This window comes from Phascolarctos cinereus, unplaced genomic scaffold (assembly GCF_003287225.1).
Source record: "Phascolarctos cinereus isolate Bilbo 61053 unplaced genomic scaffold, phaCin_HiC Scaffold_694;HRSCAF=1332, whole genome shotgun sequence".
Classification (NCBI taxonomy): domain Eukaryota; kingdom Metazoa; phylum Chordata; class Mammalia; order Diprotodontia; family Phascolarctidae; genus Phascolarctos; species Phascolarctos cinereus.
Genome location: NW_027556062.1, coordinates 1 through 22,135, shown reverse-complemented (window position 1 = coordinate 22,135; position 22,135 = coordinate 1). Strand labels below are relative to the sequence as shown.

Sequence of the window (22,135 nt, the reverse complement as noted above, 5' to 3'; positions counted from 1 at the left end):
TAAGAGAAATGCTACAACCTACTCGGAGAGAATGGGACTGTTCCAGGTGGGGTCTGCATCAGGAAAAGCTGAGAGGGCAATTGTAGCTGCAGTCTAAGGTGGGGCCCTCCTGGCTCAGCTTCCCCATTGTGTACCTCTGAAAAGGTGTGTTGCTCAGCTGGCTATTCCTCAGTCTGGCTAGGAAGTGGAATTGATCCTTTCACGACTGGAAAACTGTGAATTCACCCTCGCAATACTCTTGTATCTGCTTTATGCTTTGTGAACAGATTTCTATCATGAGAGCAAACGGTCAGTCACAGATCTGAGCACAATGCAAGTGTGTGAGATCTTGCTGTTTTCACCTGAGTCGGGAGGCAGTCCATATCCCCAGTGACGGATTTGAAATGAGAAACATCTCCAGTTTGCTTTGGGGAAGAAAGTTATTTGGAATCCCAGGGGAAGCTCGGGGCAGTAACAAGATCAAATAACCCTGCAGGTGCAATGGACATGATGTTCATGGGCTTCTGCACTTTGACTTCTCCCTCTCTTTGGGCCGTGCAGATTTGTGTCTTCCACATCAGCTAGAGTTGGCAAGAAACAGTGGGGAGCAGCCTAGGTCATGCCCTCGTCCCCTGGATGCAGCCTGTGCTAGGTTCCGGTCAACCTCCTCCTGGGACCCCCTCCAGCTCTATGCCCGTGCCAGCGTGGGAATCAGTTTCACAAGCCTAGACCTTCAACCTCAAGCCAGACGAATCTGGTACCCATTTGGCTGAGGAGGGAATAAGGATGGGGCTCAGATGATGGACACCAACAAAGCCCTGGACTTTCCCACAGAGCCCAGGCCCTGGGGTTGGCCTGGGGCACCCACTCCTTCCCAGTTCCTTGAGTAGTGCTGTCGACCTTGCCCCAATCTCCAATTCTCTCTTACCTCTAACCTAGCCCACAACTTCACTGTCTCTTCCTTCCGGATTGTCCCAGCTGCTTCCCAACCTTCATTCCATCCATACCCCTTCTCAGTTCTTTCCCGATACTACGTCCATCTTATGCCCCATTCGATTGCTCAGATTCTTCAAATCTGGCCAGTGCCTCCACTTCTTCAACTCTCACCCACCTCAACTGCTGTGTTCATAACCCTCGTCTCAGACTGAAAGAAGGCTGGAGAGGAATTCTTTCCACGTCGGACGTGTGTCTTTTGCCCTTGCATTTCCAGGTTCCCAGCACCCATCGATGGCAAAGCACCCACCTCACAGTATCTTTCCTCTAGAAGCAATCCGATTCTTACTCAACCCGTTCGCAAGCACACAAACACACACACACACACACACACACACACTCACACATGAAAATGGTCTTTTTCTCATCAAATTTGCCTAGAGCACCAAGTCTCAATCGTTCCACTCTTCCCATTCTTCCCTACTTTCTATTCTGCTTTTCTCTCATGGTTGGAGTCAAGGAATCATCCTCCACCCCAAATTCTGGATCAACTCTGCCTACAGTATAGCTCATGCAAGATGGCTTCTGGCTGGACAGTTTTCCAAGGACACCTTTGCTTCTTTGACAAATCTGATTTCCCTGGCAAGCAATTCTGCATCGGGGGGGGGGGGGCATTGCACTCAAGATCCCACCCATTTCAATGACTCTTTAACCAAGGGGTTAGCTATGCAAATGACTGCCCCTCCACTTCAGGATTGGCATTGTGCTTGTTCAGTCAATTGGTGGCTCTCTTGGGGGTTTTCTAGGGAAAGGTGCTGGAGTAGTTTACCCTTCCCTCCCTCCACCCTCGTTCTGCAGGGGAGGAAAAGGAGGCAAGCAGGGTTGGGTGACGTGCCTTCCGTTTGCGTGCCAGTGTTGTTCCCCTGTACACCTTGCTCTCCCTCTGTTCAGAGCTAGCACACCAAAGAAGACATTTGCAAAGAATACTGATGCTGTCCCTCTATTTCCCAAGAGAAATGCCGACCATTTCTCCCACTGCCCACTGGCGGCAAGGATTGAAGGGCAGTCCTGGGGGAGGGGTGGTGCTGCAGTTTGGGGAAAGACATGATGATTGGCGGTTTTCCCTGCCCTCTTCCCATCTCAGAACCTCAGACGCTCAGAAACCTGCTGGTCCTGGTGCGTGCCAATGACATGGATCCTTGCTACGTGACCCAGTTAGGTAGGAGAACTGGAGAGCTTTGCAAGTGCTAGGAGGAAGTGAAGATGTTTTCTTGGAGAGATGGTGGTGCTGAATGGCCAGGGCTCACGTGGACGGCAGAGCCTGGAAGGGCTCTCCCAAGCCGGTTGGTCGCCGCACCTTGTGGGGGTGGAGTCAAGGGAGGGGCTAAGCAGAGGAAGACGCAGAAAACAGCGCCTCCCCTCAGGGTCAACATCTTGTGCTGCCACAGCTCCAGGGGAAGAGCTGGCATTCTCTGTCCAGAGAGGAATCTCTGAGAAGGCGGCAATCAGAGGCCTAGGAACATGGAGGCGAGGGCGTCCATTGAGATCTGGGCCGCAAGGGTCGGAGCGGGCGGTATCTGCAGGCCGCTTCCCCCGGCGGGCAAAGGGCCAAGGACCGCACCGCCAACCCGCTGCTGGACGGCCGAGAGCACTGCCTCAAGCTCGGCGACAGCTTCCAGAAGACGCCCAAGGTCTTCTTCCACACCATCCGCTATGATTTTAAACCAGCAGCCCTAGACACTTCAGGTGAAGGAGAGCTCCAGGTTGCCAAAGGAGATGCAGTCACCCTTGCGCTACCACACGTTCCTGGAGCGACACATGCGAGGACGGTGTACCAAGGAAACAAAAGACCGTACCAGGGAGACTGTGTTCTCATCGTTAATCATGACACTGGTGAATGCGTGTTGGAGAAACTCACTAGCAGCATTCAGGTCAAGAAGAGAAGAAGTGAAGGAAGCAGCCAAATCGAGGCGCCAATGGAGCAGCCCCCAGCTGGACCACCCCCACTTCCAGCAGCCATTCGAGCCCCAGGGAAGCCGTGGGTTGGGCCAAAAACCTCTCCAGTCCAAGAGAACCCTTTGCCTGAACTCGACTTGGAGGACCTGAAGAGAGAGCTGAGGGCAGAGCTGGAAATCCTGGAAAACAGGAGGAGGAGGAGGAGGAGGACGAAGAGGAGGAGGAGCGGCGGCAGCGGGAGCAGCGGGAGCAGCGGGAGCAGCGGGAGCAGCGGGAGCAGCTCGTCGGATTCCGAGAGTACCTCCTCCAGCGACGACGAAAGCGCCAGCAGCCAAGTGGACGAGCCGGCCGCCCGGGCCTTCCACTCCCAGCCTCGTCGCCCGCACTTCAGCGGAGGAAACCCTGCTACCAATGGCACCAGCCGGCCGCCGGGAAACAACCAGATGCTGGACATCCTGCGAAGTGACTTACAAGTGAGCGAGTCTGGCAGTGACCGCGACGACTGCTAGCTTCGCCGCTTCGCCGCTTCCCCGCTCTGTCTCTTTGGTGGGAGAACATGTGGAGGCAGCGGGACTCGAGCAGAAACCCACCACCAAAGGACAGCGCTGGAGGATCCCTGAGCACTGAGGAGTAGTTACCGAGCCCGAGCTCGGGGCTCTTGTCCATATTAGCTGAAGACCGTTTGAAAAGGAGGACCGAGATCCTTACAGTCAGTAACTAGGAGGGTTGCTTTTTGGTCAACCTTGTGGAGGGAAAACTCAGCAGCGGGCGTGGGGGTGGGGCCGGGAGGGCGGGGAGGGAGTGGGCGTCTCAGTGGTTCAAAGGAGGAGGGATTGACATCCTCGGCAGTCGTTGGTTTGGAAGAGCCATCGTCAGGGCTGAAGACAATTCTTTGGCCTTTGAAGGGAAAGCAGCAGCCACGGAGTGGCTTAAAGCCTCTTCTAACTGAGATGGAGGTTGTGGCCTTGCTGGCCTGAGGAGAACTGACCTGAGAGGCCAGTGCCGACAGACTTAGGCATAGCCTTTCCGAAGTAGAGAGGACATCGAAGACGGTCCAATGCAAGCAGGGAAGCTTAGAGAGGCAGATGCACAGCCAGGAAAGAACCTGGGTGGGAGGACAACCCAAGGCTCCAGCACTTGCCCTCTTTCGCCATAATGCCTCCAGTTGTATTGAATCGAATATTGATGGAACACCTACTGTGTGCAGAGCTTAGGTGCATAGCCACACCAGTGATCGGTGTGTCCCTAGAGCAATCAGATACCCTTCTAGAGCTTTGTAGCTAGTGAGAAGGAGAGAGAAAGGCTGGAAAGAGGATACCTCTGCTTTCCAACAGTCACCCGTTGCTGAATAGGGGAAGATGCACGAGTTCTCTTGGGATGAAGAACAGTCATACGTGCAAAGACCGCACCAGGAATCCAGAGACAACATGGTCAAAGTGGAGCACAGCAAGGCCAAGCTGCCCCAACAAATCCAGAATCTACAAGCTGGGACTGTAGAAGGAGAAGAGAATTTGGACCGGGTGCCCTTTGGAAGAGCTGCAGGAAAGAAAGGGCACGTGGGAAAGGCGTGAGGGGTGCCTACTACTTGAAGAAACAGAGCTTGCTTCCCCTGCCTGGACCACCTGCCCCATCACAGGCTTGAGAGAAGTGCTCAAGAGTTTCCAGAGGGATAGAACCCTTGATGCGGACTCAGCCCATCCTCACCTCCTCCCGTCTGAAGATTTGAAGAGTGTCCAGTATGCAAGTGTCCCTCGACACCTGCCTGACCACAAAGACAGACTGGACCGTGTCCCTGCAGCTTTGGGGGCCCACACCTTCATCTCCCACAAACACCGTTGAGTGGCAGCTTGGGATCTGGGCATCTGTAAAGATTTCCTCAGCAGAAAGGGGAAGCTCTCATCAGCCTTTGAAGATGGGAGGACTCTAGCAGCTGTTACAACTGGACGTTGTTTCTTCCTGTGGGATTGGCAACGTGTCTTTCAGTCCAGCCCACCTAGTCGAAAGTGGACGTTTCTCTGGATCAGGCAAAGGGACATAGAGCCTTTGACGATGTCACAGACAGTTGCCTGCTCCACAGTCTCTGGAGGACCTCTTCCCCCTGACGTCTCTCCTTACCTTCCTCAGAAAGAAAGTAGCCCTGGATCCCTCATGATCTGTCCAGGGCAGTAAAGGGCAGAGGCCTGTCAATGACGCTGAGGAATACGGGTGACTCTGTAGGACATGTGACTGAACATGACACTGCGAGTGGCTATCTGTATAGATTTGTTCTCATGTGGATCAATAAAGTGATGTGTGATTATTCAAACCAATGAGCGTCAGTTCTATCTGGTTGATCCTTGCTTCTGCTCACACCAAAAATTCATCCCATCGGACCTTACCACTGGAAAATGCTTCGTCTCCAAGACCTTTAGAAGGGAAGCTTTGTGCCTGGCCTCTATGATCTAGAGGAACAAGATAGACTGTCAAACGTCAACGAAATAAAAAAAGAAACTTTTTTAAAAACAATAAATTTATTTATTTGCTTGTTTTCTGTTTCCAACATTCACTTCCCTGACGTTTTGAGTTCCAAATTTTCTTCAAAATTCTCTAGTCCACGCCCCAAGATAGCAGATAAACTGAGAGAGGCTCAAAATATACATTCATAAAAAGCCTCTTTTCCAATTCCTCACATTGTAAAGAAGAATCAGAACTAATGGGACAAAGCAGAAGGAAAAGAAACAGAGAGAAAGATGGAGAGACAGAGAGAGAGAGAGGGAGAGAGAGAGACAGAGACAGAGAGACAGAGAGAGAGAGAGGGAGAGAGAGAGACAGAGACAGAGGGAGAGAGAGAGAGACAGAGACAGAGAGACAGAGAGAGACAGAGACAGAGAGAGAGACAGAAAGAGAGAGAGACAGAGAGAGACAGAGAGAGAGAGACAGAGACAGAGAGAGACAGAGAGAGAGCAAATATTGTGCCTCAATCACCGTTCAGTTTCCATGGTTCTTTTTCTGGATGTGGGCAGCATTTTGCATCATGTGCCTTTCAGGTTTTTCTGAAGTCCACCTCCTCATCATTTCTTATAGCAAAATACTCTTCCATTACATTCATATAGCACCCCTTCCTCAGCCATTTCCCAACTGACAGGCATGCCCTTCTTTCCCAATTCTTTGCCACCAGAAAAGGCTGCTCTCAATATTTTTGCACCCGTGGGCCCTTTTCCCATTTGGATGATCTCTTTGGGATGCAGACCTCGAAGTGGTATTGCTGGGTCAAAGAGTATGCACAGTTGGATAGCACTTTGGGCATAGTTCCAAATGGCTCTCCAGAATGGGTGGATCAGTTCACAACTCCACCAACAATGCATTAGGGTCCCGATTTAAGAAAGAAAAAAAATCTTCCGCTTCTTCCTGTGGTAGTCCCAAGTCAGGCTACACTGAAAAGTCAGACCTGACACACACATCATAGCAGATTGTGGAGGTTTAGTGCTTGATGGTCAAAGAGTTGGGAAAGTCCTCCTTACAAGCCTGGTCATTCCCTTCCCCCACTCCCTCCCTTGGAATCAACAGGGTACTCAGTGGGGAGGGGGCAAACACATCCGAGTTTTCCCCTTAACCCTTCTCCTCCCAGATCAGAGGAGGACAAGAGAGTTTCACTTTTCCTCCCCCCACCTGGGAATTGCACCTCCCCCCAGCTGGGGAGATGGAGGGGCAAGGAGGGGCAGCAGCTCCAGCCTGGGCCCCACTGACAATGGCCTTGGATCCTGGGCCAACCCAGAACGCCCGCAGGTTTCACCCAGGTTCGGCACACCCTGCTCACCAACTCTCTTACCCACCACCAGCAGCCTTGGGGAGACAGGAAAGTTGGAGTTTTGACATGTTCCTCAGGAGATACCCATTCTCTGGGGAAAGTCCTGGGAAAATCCATTCAACACACTGCAAGTCGGCTCACTGATTCCTAAAGGCTTGCTTTCAAGTTCCAAACAGGTCAACTTTGGTATCCATTACGCCTAGCACCTTTTCCTCATTCGGTTACAGCCGAAACAATTTGGCTATCACTTATGAAAATGCTAAGATGCTTGCTTGTTCTTTTCATGCGAAGACCTCAAGCTGGTACTTGATTACCCTGTGTGTGGAAAGCAGGGAATGAGGTGAGAGCCTCATCCAGATCGGTTCTGCCCAACCACAGCAGTCCTTAGCACTGAGGGGAGATAGGGTGGATAGGAAGCCCCTTCTCTGAGGGCCCCATCCATCCCTTTTATTTGGCAAACCTCTCTAAAAGGGGCTTTGGCTTATGCAGCTCCTAAACAATGAACCTGGCTTGCTGTCAGTTGGCAAGTGTTTAGAAATGATATCAAACGATTGCCTTTTACACCAGGACCAATTGAAAACGGGGGTGTCGATCCTGAACAATGGTTTTCCCTATGCTGTGCTTCATGAAACTTGCTGTTCGAAGTCAAAGCTCATGGGACCTTACATGACTTTCCTCTGAGTTGTCTGATAGATCTCAATAATCCATCAGGATCCAATAGTCCATGATCCACCTTCTAAGAGAAATGCTACAACCTACTCGGAGAGAATGGGACTGTTCCAGGTGGGGTCTGCATCAGGAAAAGCTGAGAGGGCAATTGTAGCTGCAGTCTAAGGTGGGGCCCTCCTGGCTCAGCTTCCCCATTGTGTACCTCTGAAAAGGTGTGTTGCTCAGCTGGCTATTCCTCAGTCTGGCTAGGAAGTGGAATTGATCCTTTCACGACTGGAAAACTGTGAATTCACCCTCGCAATACTCTTGTATCTGCTTTATGCTTTGTGAACAGATTTCTATCATGAGAGCAAACGGTCAGTCACAGATCTGAGCACAATGCAAGTGTGTGAGATCTTGCTGTTTTCACCTGAGTCGGGAGGCAGTCCATATCCCCAGTGACGGATTTGAAATGAGAAACATCTCCAGTTTGCTTTGGGGAAGAAAGTTATTTGGAATCCCAGGGGAAGCTCGGGGCAGTAACAAGATCAAATAACCCTGCAGGTGCAATGGACATGATGTTCATGGGGCTTCTGCACTTTGACTTCTCCCTCTCTTTGGGCCGTGCAGATTTGTGTCTTCCACATCAGCTAGAGTTGGCAAGAAACAGTGGGGAGCAGCCTAGGTCATGCCCTCGTCCCCTGGATGCAGCCTGTGCTAGGTTCCGGTCAACCTCCTCCTGGGACCCCCTCCAGCTCTATGCCCGTGCCAGCGTGGGAATCAGTTTCACAAGCCTAGACCTTCAACCTCAAGCCAGACGAATCTGGTACCCATTTGGCTGAGGAGGGAATAAGGATGGGGCTCAGATGATGGACACCAACAAAGCCCTGGACTTTCCCACAGAGCCCAGGCCCTGGGGTTGGCCTGGGGCACCCACTCCTTCCCAGTTCCTTGAGTAGTGCTGTCGACCTTGCCCCAATCTCCAATTCTCTCTTACCTCTAACCTAGCCCACAACTTCACTGTCTCTTCCTTCCGGATTGTCCCAGCTGCTTCCCAACCTTCATTCCATCCATACCCCTTCTCAGTTCTTTCCCGATACTACGTCCATCTTATGCCCCATTCGATTGCTCAGATTCTTCAAATCTGGCCAGTGCCTCCACTTCTTCAACTCTCACCCACCTCAACTGCTGTGTTCATAACCCTCGTCTCAGACTGAAAGAAGGCTGGAGAGGAATTCTTTCCACGTCGGACGTGTGTCTTTTGCCCTTGCATTTCCAGGTTCCCAGCACCCATCGATGGCAAAGCACCCACCTCACAGTATCTTTCCTCTAGAAGCAATCCGATTCTTACTCAACCCGTTCGCAAGCACACAACACACACACACCACACACACACACTCACACATGAAAATGGTCTTTTTCTCATCAAATTTGCCTAGAGCACCAAGTCTCAATCGTTCCACTCTTCCCATTCTTCCCTACTTTCTATTCTGCTTTTCTCTCATGGTTGGAGTCAAGGAATCATCCTCCACCCCAAATTCTGGATCAACTCTGCCTACAGTATAGCTCATGCAAGATGGCTTCTGGCTGGACAGTTTTCCAAGGACACCTTTGCTTCTTTGACAAATCTGATTTCCCTGGCAAGCAATTCTGCATCGGGGGGGGGGGGCATTGCACTCAAGATCCCACCCATTTCAATGACTCTTTAACCAAGGGGTTAGCTATGCAAATGACTGCCCCTCCACTTCAGGATTGGCATTGTGCTTGTTCAGTCAATTGGTGGCTCTCTTGGGGGTTTTCTAGGGAAAGGTGCTGGAGTAGTTTACCCTTCCCTCCCTCCACCCTCGTTCTGCAGGGGAGGAAAAGGAGGCAAGCAGGGTTGGGTGACGTGCCTTCCGTTTGCGTGCCAGTGTTGTTCCCCTGTACACCTTGCTCTCCCTCTGTTCAGAGCTAGCACACCAAAGAAGACATTTGCAAAGAATACTGATGCTGTCCCTCTATTTCCCAAGAGAAATGCCGACCATTTCTCCCCACTGCCCACTGGCGGCAAGGATTGAAGGGCAGTCCTGGGGGAGGGGTGGTGCTGCAGTTTGGGGAAAGACATGATGATTGGCGGTTTTCCCTGCCCTCTTCCCATCTCAGAACCTCAGACGCTCAGAAACCTGCTGGTCCTGGTGCGTGCCAATGACATGGATCCTTGCTACGTGACCCAGTTAGGTAGGAGAACTGGAGAGCTTTGCAAGTGCTAGGAGGAAGTGAAGATGTTTTCTTGGAGAGATGGTGGTGCTGAATGGCCAGGGCTCACGTGGACGGCAGAGCCTGGAAGGGCTCTCCCAAGCCGGTTGGTCGCCGCACCTTGTGGGGGTGGAGTCAAGGGAGGGGCTAAGCAGAGGAAGACGCAGAAAACAGCGCCTCCCCTCAGGGTCAACATCTTGTGCTGCCACAGCTCCAGGGGAAGAGCTGGCATTCTCTGTCCAGAGAGGAATCTCTGAGAAGGCGGCAATCAGAGGCCTAGGAACATGGAGGCGAGGGCGTCCATTGAGATTCTGGGCCGCAAGGGTCGGAGCGGGCGGTATCTGCAGGCCGCTTCCCCCGGCGGGCAAAGGGCCAAGGACCGCACCGCCAACCCGCTGCTGGACGGCCGAGAGCACTGCCTCAAGCTCGGCGACAGCTTCCAGAAGACGCCCAAGGTCTTCTTCCACACCATCCGCTATGATTTTAAACCAGCAGCCCTAGACACTTCAGGTGAAGGAGAGCTCCAGGTTGCCAAAGGAGATGCAGTCACCCTTGCGCTACCACACGTTCCTGGAGCGACACATGCGAGGACGGTGTACCAAGGAAACAAAAGACCGTACCAGGGAGACTGTGTTCTCATCGTTAATCATGACACTGGTGAATGCGTGTTGGAGAAACTCACTAGCAGCATTCAGGTCAAGAAGAGAAGAAGTGAAGGAAGCAGCCAAATCGAGGCGCCAATGGAGCAGCCCCCAGCTGGACCACCCCCACTTCCAGCAGCCATTCGAGCCCCAGGGAAGCCGTGGGTTGGGCCAAAAACCTCTCCAGTCCAAGAGAACCCTTTGCCTGAACTCGACTTGGAGGACCTGAAGAGAGAGCTGAGGGCAGAGCTGGAAATCCTGGAAAACAGGAGGAGGAGGAGGAGGACGAAGAGGAGGAGGAGCGGCGGCAGCGGGAGCAGCGGGAGCAGCGGGAGCAGCTCGTCGGATTCCGAGAGTACCTCCTCCAGCGACGACGAAAGCGCCAGCAGCCAAGTGGACGAGCCGGCCGCCCGGGCCTTCCACTCCCAGCCTCGTCGCCCGCACTTCAGCGGAGGAAACCCTGCTACCAATGGCACCAGCCGGCCGCCGGGAAACAACCAGATGCTGGACATCCTGCGAAGTGACTTACAAGTGAGCGAGTCTGGCAGTGACCGCGACGACTGCTAGCTTCGCCGCTTCGCCGCTTCCCCGCTCTGTCTCTTTGGTGGGAGAACATGTGGAGGCAGCGGGACTCGAGCAGAAACCCACCACCAAAGGACAGCGCTGGAGGATCCCTGAGCACTGAGGAGTAGTTACCGAGCCCGAGCTCGGGGCTCTTGTCCATATTAGCTGAAGACCGTTTGAAAAGGAGGACCGAGATCCTTACAGTCAGTAACTAGGAGGGTTGCTTTTTGGTCAACCTTGTGGAGGGAAAACTCAGCAGCGGGCGTGGGGGTGGGGCCGGGAGGGCGGGGAGGGAGTGGGCGTCTCAGTGGTTCAAAGGAGGAGGGATTGACATCCTCGGCAGTCGTTGGTTTGGAAGAGCCATCGTCAGGGCTGAAGACAATTCTTTGGCCTTTGAAGGGAAAGCAGCAGCCACGGAGTGGCTTAAAGCCTCTTCTAACTGAGATGGAGGTTGTGGCCTTGCTGGCCTGAGGAGAACTGACCTGAGAGGCCAGTGCCGACAGACTTAGGCATAGCCTTTCCGAAGTAGAGAGGACATCGAAGACGGTCCAATGCAAGCAGGGAAGCTTAGAGAGGCAGATGCACAGCCAGGAAAGAACCTGGGTGGGAGGACAACCCAAGGCTCCAGCACTTGCCCTCTTTCGCCATAATGCCTCCAGTTGTATTGAATCGAATATTGATGGAACACCTACTGTGTGCAGAGCTTAGGTGCATAGCCACACCAGTGATCGGTGTGTCCCTAGAGCAATCAGATACCCTTCTAGAGCTTTGTAGCTAGTGAGAAGGAGAGAGAAAGGCTGGAAAGAGGATACCTCTGCTTTCCAACAGTCACCCGTTGCTGAATAGGGGAAGATGCACGAGTTCTCTTGGGATGAAGAACAGTCATACGTGCAAAGACCGCACCAGGAATCCAGAGACAACATGGTCAAAGTGGAGCACAGCAAGGCCAAGCTGCCCCAACAAATCCAGAATCTACAAGCTGGGACTGTAGAAGGAGAAGAGAATTTGGACCGGGTGCCCTTTGGAAGAGCTGCAGGAAAGAAAGGGCACGTGGGAAAGGCGTGAGGGGTGCCTACTACTTGAAGAAACAGAGCTTGCTTCCCCTGCCTGGACCACCTGCCCCATCACAGGCTTGAGAGAAGTGCTCAAGAGTTTCCAGAGGGATAGAACCCTTGATGCGGACTCAGCCCATCCTCACCTCCTCCCGTCTGAAGATTTGAAGAGTGTCCAGTATGCAAGTGTCCCTCGACACCTGCCTGACCACAAAGACAGACTGGACCGTGTCCCTGCAGCTTTGGGGGCCCACACCTTCATCTCCCACAAACACCGTTGAGTGGCAGCTTGGGATCTGGGCATCTGTAAAGATTTCCTCAGCAGAAAGGGGAAGCTCTCATCAGCCTTTGAAGATGGGAGGACTCTAGCAGCTGTTACAACTGGACGTTGTTTCTTCCTGTGGGATTGGCAACGTGTCTTTCAGTCCAGCCCACCTAGTCGAAAGTGGACGTTTCTCTGGATCAGGCAAAGGGACATAGAGCCTTTGACGATGTCACAGACAGTTGCCTGCTCCACAGTCTCTGGAGGACCTCTTCCCCCTGACGTCTCTCCTTACCTTCCTCAGAAAGAAAGTAGCCCTGGATCCCTCATGATCTGTCCAGGGCAGTAAAGGGCAGAGGCCTGTCAATGACGCTGAGGAATACGGGTGACTCTGTAGGACATGTGACTGAACATGACACTGCGAGTGGCTATCTGTATAGATTTGTTCTCATGTGGATCAATAAAGTGATGTGTGATTATTCAAACCAATGAGCGTCAGTTCTATCTGGTTGATCCTTGCTTCTGCTCACACCAAAAATTCATCCCATCGGACCTTACCACTGGAAAATGCTTCGTCTCCAAGACCTTTAGAAGGGAAGCTTTGTGCCTGGCCTCTATGATCTAGAGGAACAAGATAGACTGTCAAACGTCAACGAAATAAAAAAAGAAACTTTTTTAAAAACAATAAATTTATTTATTTGCTTGTTTTCTGTTTCCAACATTCACTTCCCTGACGTTTTGAGTTCCAAATTTTCTTCAAAATTCTCTAGTCCACGCCCCAAGATAGCAGATAAACTGAGAGAGGCTCAAAATATACATTCATAAAAAGCCTCTTTTCCAATTCCTCACATTGTAAAGAAGAATCAGAACTAATGGGACAAAGCAGAAGGAAAAAAGAAACAGAGAGAAAGATGGAGAGACAGAGAGAGAGAGAGGGAGAGAGAGAGACAGAGACAGAGAGACAGAGAGAGAGAGAGGGAGAGAGAGAGACAGAGACAGAGGGAGAGAGAGAGAGACAGAGACAGAGAGACAGAGAGAGACAGAGACAGAGAGAGAGACAGAAAGAGAGAGAGACAGAGAGAGACAGAGAGAGAGAGACAGAGACAGAGAGAGACAGAGAGAGAGCAAATATTGTGCCTCAATCACCGTTCAGTTTCCATGGTTCTTTTTCTGGATGTGGGCAGCATTTTGCATCATGTGCCTTTCAGGTTTTTCTGAAGTCCACCTCCTCATCATTTCTTATAGCAAAATACTCTTCCATTACATTCATATAGCACCCCTTCCTCAGCCATTTCCCAACTGACAGGCATGCCCTTCTTTCCCAATTCTTTGCCACCAGAAAAGGCTGCTCTCAATATTTTTGCACCCGTGGGCCCTTTTCCCATTTGGATGATCTCTTTGGGATGCAGACCTCGAAGTGGTATTGCTGGGTCAAAGAGTATGCACAGTTGGATAGCACTTTGGGCATAGTTCCAAATGGCTCTCCAGAATGGGTGGATCAGTTCACAACTCCACCAACAATGCATTAGGGTCCCGATTTAAGAAAGAAAAAAAAATTCCGCTTCTTCCTGTGGTAGTCCCAAGTCAGGCTACACTGAAAAGTCAGACCTGACACACACATCATAGCAGATTGTGGAGGTTTAGTGCTTGATGGTCAAAGAGTTGGGAAAGTCCTCCTTACAAGCCTGGTCATTCCCTTCCCCCACTCCCTCCCTTGGAATCAACAGGGTACTCAGTGGGGAGGGGGCAAACACATCCGAGTTTTCCCCTTAACCCTTCTCCTCCCAGATCAGAGGAGGACAAGAGAGTTTCACTTTTCCTCCCCCACCTGGGAATTGCACCTCCCCCCAGCTGGGGAGATGGAGGGGCAAGGAGGGGCAGCAGCTCCAGCCTGGGCCCCACTGACAATGGCCTTGGATCCTGGGCCAACCCAGAACGCCCGCAGGTTTCACCCAGGTTCGGCACACCCTGCTCACCAACTCTCTTACCCACCACCAGCAGCCTTGGGGAGACAGGAAAGTTGGAGTTTTGACATGTTCCTCAGGAGATACCCATTCTCTGGGGAAAGTCCTGGGAAAATCCATTCAACACACTGCAAGTCGGCTCACTGATTCCTAAAGGCTTGCTTTCAAGTTCCAAACAGGTCAACTTTGGTATCCATTACGCCTAGCACCTTTTCATCATTCGGTTACAGCCGAAACAATTTGGCTATCACTTATGAAAATGCTAAGATGCTTGCTTGTTCTTTTCATGCGAAGACCTCAAGCTGGTACTTGATTACCCTGTGTGTGGAAAGCAGGGGATGAGGTGAGAGCCTCATCCAGATCGGTTCTGCCCAACCACAGCAGTCCTTAGCACTGAGGGGAGATAGGGTGGATAGGAAGCCCCTTCTCTGAGGGCCCCATCCATCCCTTTTATTTGGTAAACCTCTCTAAAAGGGGCTTTGGCTTATGCAGCTCCTAAACAATGAACCTGGCTTGCTGTCAGTTGGCAAGTGTTTAGAAATGATATCAAACGATTGCCTTTTACACCAGGACCAATTGAAAACGGGGGTGTCGATCCTGAACAATGGTTTTCCCTATGCTGTGCTTCATGAAACTTGCTGTTCGAAGTCAAAGCTCATGGGACCTTACATGACTTTCCTCTGAGTTGTCTGATAGATCTCAATAATCCATCAGGATCCAATAGTCCATGATCCACCTTCTAAGAGAAATGCTACAACCTACTCGGAGAGAATGGGACTGTTCCAGGTGGGGTCTGCATCAGGAAAAGCTGAGAGGGCAATTGTAGCTGCAGTCTAAGGTGGGGCCCTCCTGGCTCAGCTTCCCCATTGTGTACCTCTGAAAAGGTGTGTTGCTCAGCTGGCTATTCCTCAGTCTGGCTAGGAAGTGGAATTGATCCTTTCACGACTGGAAAACTGTGAATTCACCCTCGCAATACTCTTGTATCTGCTTTATGCTTTGTGAACAGATTTCTATCATGAGAGCAAACGGTCAGTCACAGATCTGAGCACAATGCAAGTGTGTGAGATCTTGCTGTTTTCACCTGAGTCGGGAGGCAGTCCATATCCCCAGTGACGGATTTGAAATGAGAAACATCTCCAGTTTGCTTTGGGGAAGAAAGTTATTTGGAATCCCAGGGGAAGCTCGGGGCAGTAACAAGATCAAATAACCCTGCAGGTGCAATGGACATGATGTTCATGGGTTCTGCACTTTGACTTCTCCCTCTCTTTGGGCCGTGCAGATTTGTGTCTTCCACATCAGCTAGAGTTGGCAAGAAACAGTGGGGAGCAGCCTAGGTCATGCCCTCGTCCCCTGGATGCAGCCTGTGCTAGGTTCCGGTCAACCTCCTCCTGGGACCCCCTCCAGCTCTATGCCCGTGCCAGCGTGGGAATCAGTTTCACAAGCCTAGACCTTCAACCTCAAGCCAGACGAATCTGGCACCCATTTGGCTGAGGAGGGAATAAGGATGGGGCTCAGATGATGGACACCAACAAAGCCCTGGACTTTCCCACAGAGCCCAGGCCCTGGGGTTGGCCTGGGGCACCCACTCCTTCCCAGTTCCTTGAGTAGTGCTGTCGACCTTGCCCCAATCTCCAATTCTCTCTTACCTCTAACCTAGCCCACAACTTCACTGTCTCTTCCTTCCGGATTGTCCCAGCTGCTTCCCAACCTTCATTCCATCCATACCCCTTCTCAGTTCTTTCCCGATACTACGTCCATCTTATGCCCCATTCGATTGCTCAGATTCTTCAAATCTGGCCAGTGCCTCCACTTCTTCAACTCTCACCCACCTCAACTGCTGTGTTCATAACCCTCGTCTCAGACTGAAAGAAGGCTGGAGAGGAATTCTTTCCACGTCGGACGTGTGTCTTTTGCCCTTGCATTTCCAGGTTCCCAGCACCCATCGATGGCAAAGCACCCACCTCACAGTATCTTTCCTCTAGAAGCAATCCGATTCTTACTCAACCCGTTCGCAAGCATACAAACACACACACACACACACACACACACTCACATGAAAATGGTCTTTTTCTCATCAAATTTGCCTAGAGCACCAAGTCTCAATCGTTCCACTCTTCCCATTCTTCCCTACTTTCTATTCTGCTTTTCTCTCATGGTTGGAGTCAAGGAATCATCCTCCACCCCAAATTCTGGATCAACTCTGCCTACAGTATAGCTCATGCAAGATGGCTTCTGGCTGGACAGTTTTCCAAGGACACCTTTGCTTCTTTGACAAATCTGATTTCCCTGGCAAGCAATTCTGCATCGGGGGGGGGGGGCATTGCACTCAAGATCCCACCCATTTCAATGACTCTTTAACCAAGGGGTTAGCTATGCAAATGACTGCCCCTCCACTTCAGGATTGGCATTGTGCTTGTTCAGTCAATTGGTGGCTCTCTTGGGGGTTTTCTAGGGAAAGGTGCTGGAGTAGTTTACCCTTCCCTCCCTCCACCCTCGTTCTGCAGGGGAGGAAAAGGAGGCAAGCAGGGTTGGGTGACGTGCCTTCCGTTTGCGTGCCAGTGTTGTTCCCTGTACACCTTGCTCTCCCTCTGTTCAGAGCTAGCACACCAAAGAAGACATTTGCAAAGAATACTGATGCTGTCCCTCTATTTCCCAAGAGAAATGCCGACCATTTCTCCCCACTGCCCACTGGCGGCAAGGATTGAAGGGCAGTCCTGGGGGAGGGGTGGTGCTGCAGTTTGGGGAAAGACATGATGATTGGCGGTTTTCCCTGCCCTCTTCCCATCTCAGAACCTCAGACGCTCAGAAACCTGCTGGTCCTGGTGCGTGCCAATGACATGGATCCTTGCTACGTGACCCAGTTAGGTAGGAGAACTGGAGAGCTTTGCAAGTGCTAGGAGGAAGTGAAGATGTTTTCTTGGAGAGATGGTGGTGCTGAATGGCCAGGGCTCACGTGGACGGCAGAGCCTGGAAGGGCTCTCCCAAGCCGGTTGGTCGCCGCACCTTGTGGGGGTGGAGTCAAGGGAGGGGCTAAGCAGAGGAAGACGCAGAAAACAGCGCCTCCCCTCAGGGTCAACATCTTGTGCTGCCACAGCTCCAGGGGAAGAGCTGGCATTCTCTGTCCAGAGAGGAATCTCTGAGAAGGCGGCAATCAGAGGCCTAGGAACATGGAGGCGAGGGCGTCCATTGAGAATCTGGGCCGCAAGGGTCGGAGCGGGCGGTATCTGCAGGCCGCTTCCCCCGGCGGGCAAAGGGCCAAGGACCGCACCGCCAACCCGCTGCTGGACGGCCGAGAGCACTGCCTCAAGCTCGGCGACAGCTTCCAGAAGACGCCCAAGGTCTTCTTCCACACCATCCGCTATGATTTTAAACCAGCAGCCCTAGACACTTCAGGTGAAGGAGAGCTCCAGGTTGCCAAAGGAGATGCAGTCACCCTTGCGCTACCACACGTTCCTGGAGCGACACATGCGAGGACGGTGTACCAAGGAAACAAAAGACCGTACCAGGGAGACTGTGTTCTCATCGTTAATCATGACACTGGTGAATGCGTGTTGGAGAAACTCACTAGCAGCATTCAGGTCAAGAAGAGAAGAAGTGAAGGAAGCAGCCAAATCGAGGCGCCAATGGAGCAGCCCCCAGCTGGACCACCCCCACTTCCAGCAGCCATTCGAGCCCCAGGGAAGCCGTGGGTTGGGCCAAAAACCTCTCCAGTCCAAGAGAACCCTTTGCCTGAACTCGACTTGGAGGACCTGAAGAGAGAGCTGAGGGCAGAGCTGGAAATCCTGGAAAACAGGAGGAGGAGGAGGAGGACGAAGAGGAGGAGGAGCGGGAGCAGCGGGAGCAGCGGGAGCAGCGGGAGCAGCTCGTCGGATTCCGAGAGTACCTCCTCCAGCGACGACGAAAGCGCCAGCAGCCAAGTGGACGAGCCGGCCGCCCGGGCCTTCCACTCCCAGCCTCGTCGCCCGCACTTCAGCGGAGGAAACCCTGCTACCAATGGCACCAGCCGGCCGCCGGGAAACAACCAGATGCTGGACATCCTGCGAAGTGACTTACAAGTGAGCGAGTCTGGCAGTGACCGCGACGACTGCTAGCTTCGCCGCTTCGCCGCTTCCCCGCTCTGTCTCTTTGGTGGGAGAACATGTGGAGGCAGCGGGACTCGAGCAGAAACCCACCACCAAAGGACAGCGCTGGAGGATCCCTGAGCACTGAGGAGTAGTTACCGAGCCCGAGCTCGGGGCTCTTGTCCATATTAGCTGAAGACCGTTTGAAAAGGAGGACCGAGATCCTTACAGTCAGTAACTAGGAGGGTTGCTTTTTGGTCAACCTTGTGGAGGGAAAACTCAGCAGCGGGCGTGGGGGTGGGGCCGGGAGGGCGGGGAGGGAGTGGGCGTCTCAGTGGTTCAAAGGAGGAGGGATTGACATCCTCGGCAGTCGTTGGTTTGGAAGAGCCATCGTCAGGGCTGAAGACAATTCTTTGGCCTTTGAAGGGAAAGCAGCAGCCACGGAGTGGCTTAAAGCCTCTTCTAATTGAGATGGAGGTTGTGGCCTTGCTGGCCTGAGGAGAACTGACCTGAGAGGCCAGTGCCGACAGACTTAGGCATAGCCTTTCCGAAGTAGAGAGGACATCGAAGACGGTCCAATGCAAGCAGGGAAGCTTAGAGAGGCAGATGCACAGCCAGGAAAGAACCTGGGTGGGAGGACAACCCAAGGCTCCAGCACTTGCCCTCTTTCGCCATAATGCCTCCAGTTGTATTGAATCGAATATTGATGGAACACCTACTGTGTGCAGAGCTTAGGTGCATAGCCACACCAGTGATCGGTGTGTCCCTAGAGCAATCAGATACCCTTCTAGAGCTTTGTAGCTAGTGAGAAGGAGAGAGAAAGGCTGGAAAGAGGATACCTCTGCTTTCCAACAGTCACCCGTTGCTGAATAGGGGAAGATGCACGAGTTCTCTTGGGATGAAGAACAGTCATACGTGCAAAGACCGCACCAGGAATCCAGAGACAACATGGTCAAAGTGGAGCACAGCAAGGCCAAGCTGCCCCAACAAATCCAGAATCTACAAGCTGGGACTGTAGAAGGAGAAGAGAATTTGGACCGGGTGCCCTTTGGAAGAGCTGCAGGAAAGAAAGGGCACGTGGGAAAGGCGTGAGGGGTGCCTACTACTTGAAGAAACAGAGCTTGCTTCCCCTGCCTGGACCACCTGCCCCATCACAGGCTTGAGAGAAGTGCTCAAGAGTTTCCAGAGGGATAGAACCCTTGATGCGGACTCAGCCCATCCTCACCTCCTCCCGTCTGAAGATTTGAAGAGTGTCCAGTATGCAAGTGTCCCTCGACACCTGCCTGACCACAAAGACAGACTGGACCGTGTCCCTGCAGCTTTGGGGGCCCACACCTTCATCTCCCACAAACACCGTTGAGTGGCAGCTTGGGATCTGGGCATCTGTAAAGATTTCCTCAGCAGAAAGGGGAAGCTCTCATCAGCCTTTGAAGATGGGAGGACTCTAGCAGCTGTTACAACTGGACGTTGTTTCTTCCTGTGGGATTGGCAACGTGTCTTTCAGTCCAGCCCACCTAGTCGAAAGTGGACGTTTCTCTGGATCAGGCAAAGGGACATAGAGCCTTTGACGATGTCACAGACAGTTGCCTGCTCCACAGTCTCTGGAGGACCTCTTCCCCCTGACGTCTCTCCTTACCTTCCTCAGAAAGAAAGTAGCCCTGGATCCCTCATGATCTGTCCAGGGCAGTAAAGGGCAGAGGCCTGTCAATGACGCTGAGGAATACGGGTGACTCTGTAGGACATGTGACTGAACATGACACTGCGAGTGGCTATCTGTATAGATTTGTTCTCATGTGGATCAATAAAGTGATGTGTGATTATTCAAACCAATGAGCGTCAGTTCTATCTGGTTGATCCTTGCTTCTGCTCACACCAAAAATTCATCCCATCGGACCTTACCACTGGAAAATGCTTCGTCTCCAAGACCTTTAGAAGGGAAGCTTTGTGCCTGGCCTCTATGATCTAGAGGAACAAGATAGACTGTCAAACGTCAACGAAATAAAAAAAGAAACTTTTTTAAAAACAATAAATTTATTTATTTGCTTGTTTTCTGTTTCCAACATTCACTTCCCTGACGTTTTGAGTTCCAAATTTTCTTCAAAATTCTCTAGTCCACGCCCCAAGATAGCAGATAAACTGAGAGAGGCTCAAAATATACATTCATAAAAAGCCTCTTTTCCAATTCCTCACATTGTAAAGAAGAATCAGAACTAATGGGACAAAGCAGAAGGAAAAAAAAACAGAGAGAAAGATGGAGAGACAGAGAGAGAGAGAGGGAGAGAGAGAGACAGAGACAGAGAGACAGAGAGAGAGAGAGGGAGAGAGAGAGACAGAGACAGAGGGAGAGAGAGACAGAGACAGAGACAAGAGACAGAGAGAGACAGAGACAGAGACAGAGAGAGAGACAGAAAGAGAGAGAGACAGAGAGAGACAGAGAGAGAGAGACAGAGACAGAGAGAGACAGAGAGAGAGCAAATATTGTGCCTCAATCACCGTTCAGTTTCCATGGTTCTTTTTCTGGATGTGGGCAGCATTTTGCATCATGTGCCTTTCAGGTTTTTCTGAAGTCCACCTCCTCATCATTTCTTATAGCAAAATACTCTTCCATTACATTCATATAGCACCCCTTCCTCAGCCATTTCCCAACTGACAGGCATGCCCTTCTTTCCCAATTCTTTGCCACCAGAAAAGGCTGCTCTCAATATTTTTGCACCCGTGGGCCCTTTTCCCATTTGGATGATCTCTTTGGGATGCAGACCTCGAAGTGGTATTGCTGGGTCAAAGAGTATGCACAGTTGGATAGCACTTTGGGCATAGTTCCAAATGGCTCTCCAGAATGGGTGGATCAGTTCACAACTCCACCAACAATGCATTAGGGTCCCGATTTAAGAAAGAAAAAAAAATCTTCCGCTTCTTCCTGTGGTAGTCCCAAGTCAGGCTACACTGAAAAGTCAGACCTGACACACACATCATAGCAGATTGTGGAGGTTTAGTGCTTGATGGTCAAAGAGTTGGGAAAGTCCTCCTTACAAGCCTGGTCATTCCCTTCCCCCACTCCCTCCCTTGGAATCAACAGGGTACTCAGTGGGGAGGGGGCAAACACATCCGAGTTTTCCCCTTAACCCTTCTCCTCCCAGATCAGAGGAGGACAAGAGAGTTTCACTTTTCCTCCCCCACCTGGGAATTGCACCTCCCCCCAGCTGGGGAGATGGAGGGGCAAGGAGGGGCAGCAGCTCCAGCCTGGGCCCCACTGACAATGGCCTTGGATCCTGGGCCAACCCAGAACGCCCGCAGGTTTCACCCAGGTTCGGCACACCCTGCTCACCAACTCTCTTACCCACCACCAGCAGCCTTGGGGAGACAGGAAAGTTGGAGTTTTGACATGTTCCTCAGGAGATACCCATTCTCTGGGGAAAGTCCTGGGAAAATCCATTCAACACACTGCAAGTCGGCTCACTGATTCCTAAAGGCTTGCTTTCAAGTTCCAAACAGGTCAACTTTGGTATCCATTACGCCTAGCACCTTTTCCTCATTCGGTTACAGCCGAAACAATTTGGCTATCACTTATGAAAATGCTAAGATGCTTGCTTGTTCTTTTCATGCGAAGACCTCAAGCTGGTACTTGATTACCCTGTGTGTGGAAAGCAGGGGATGAGGTGAGAGCCTCATCCAGATCGGTTCTGCCCAACCACAGCAGTCCTTAGCACTGAGGGGAGATAGGGTGGATAGGAAGCCCCTTCTCTGAGGGCCCCATCCATCCCTTTTATTTGGCAAACCTCTCTAAAAGGGGCTTTGGCTTATGCAGCTCCTAAACAATGAACCTGGCTTGCTGTCAGTTGGCAAGTGTTTAGAAATGATATCAAACGATTGCCTTTTACACCAGGACCAATTGAAAACGGGGGTGTCGATCCTGAACAATGGTTTTCCCTATGCTGTGCTTCATGAAACTTGCTGTTCGAAGTCAAAGCTCATGGGACCTTACATGACTTTCCTCTGAGTTGTCTGATAGATCTCAATAATCCATCAGGATCCAATAGTCCATGATCCACCTTC

General features: G+C 51.7%; 3 pseudogenes; all 3 read left to right on the top strand.

Moving 5' to 3' along the window:
* The first annotated feature begins 2,056 nt into the window (after positions 1-2,056).
* On the top strand, positions 2,057-3,377 carry LOC110204609 (ELL-associated factor 1 pseudogene; annotated as a pseudogene).
* A 6,445-nt stretch (positions 3,378-9,822) lies between these two features.
* On the top strand, positions 9,823-10,746 carry LOC110204608 (ELL-associated factor 1 pseudogene; annotated as a pseudogene).
* Positions 10,747-17,188: 6,442 nt separating this feature from the next.
* Positions 17,189-18,112, top strand: LOC110204610 (ELL-associated factor 1 pseudogene; annotated as a pseudogene).
* The last annotated feature ends 4,023 nt before the right edge of the window (positions 18,113-22,135 follow it).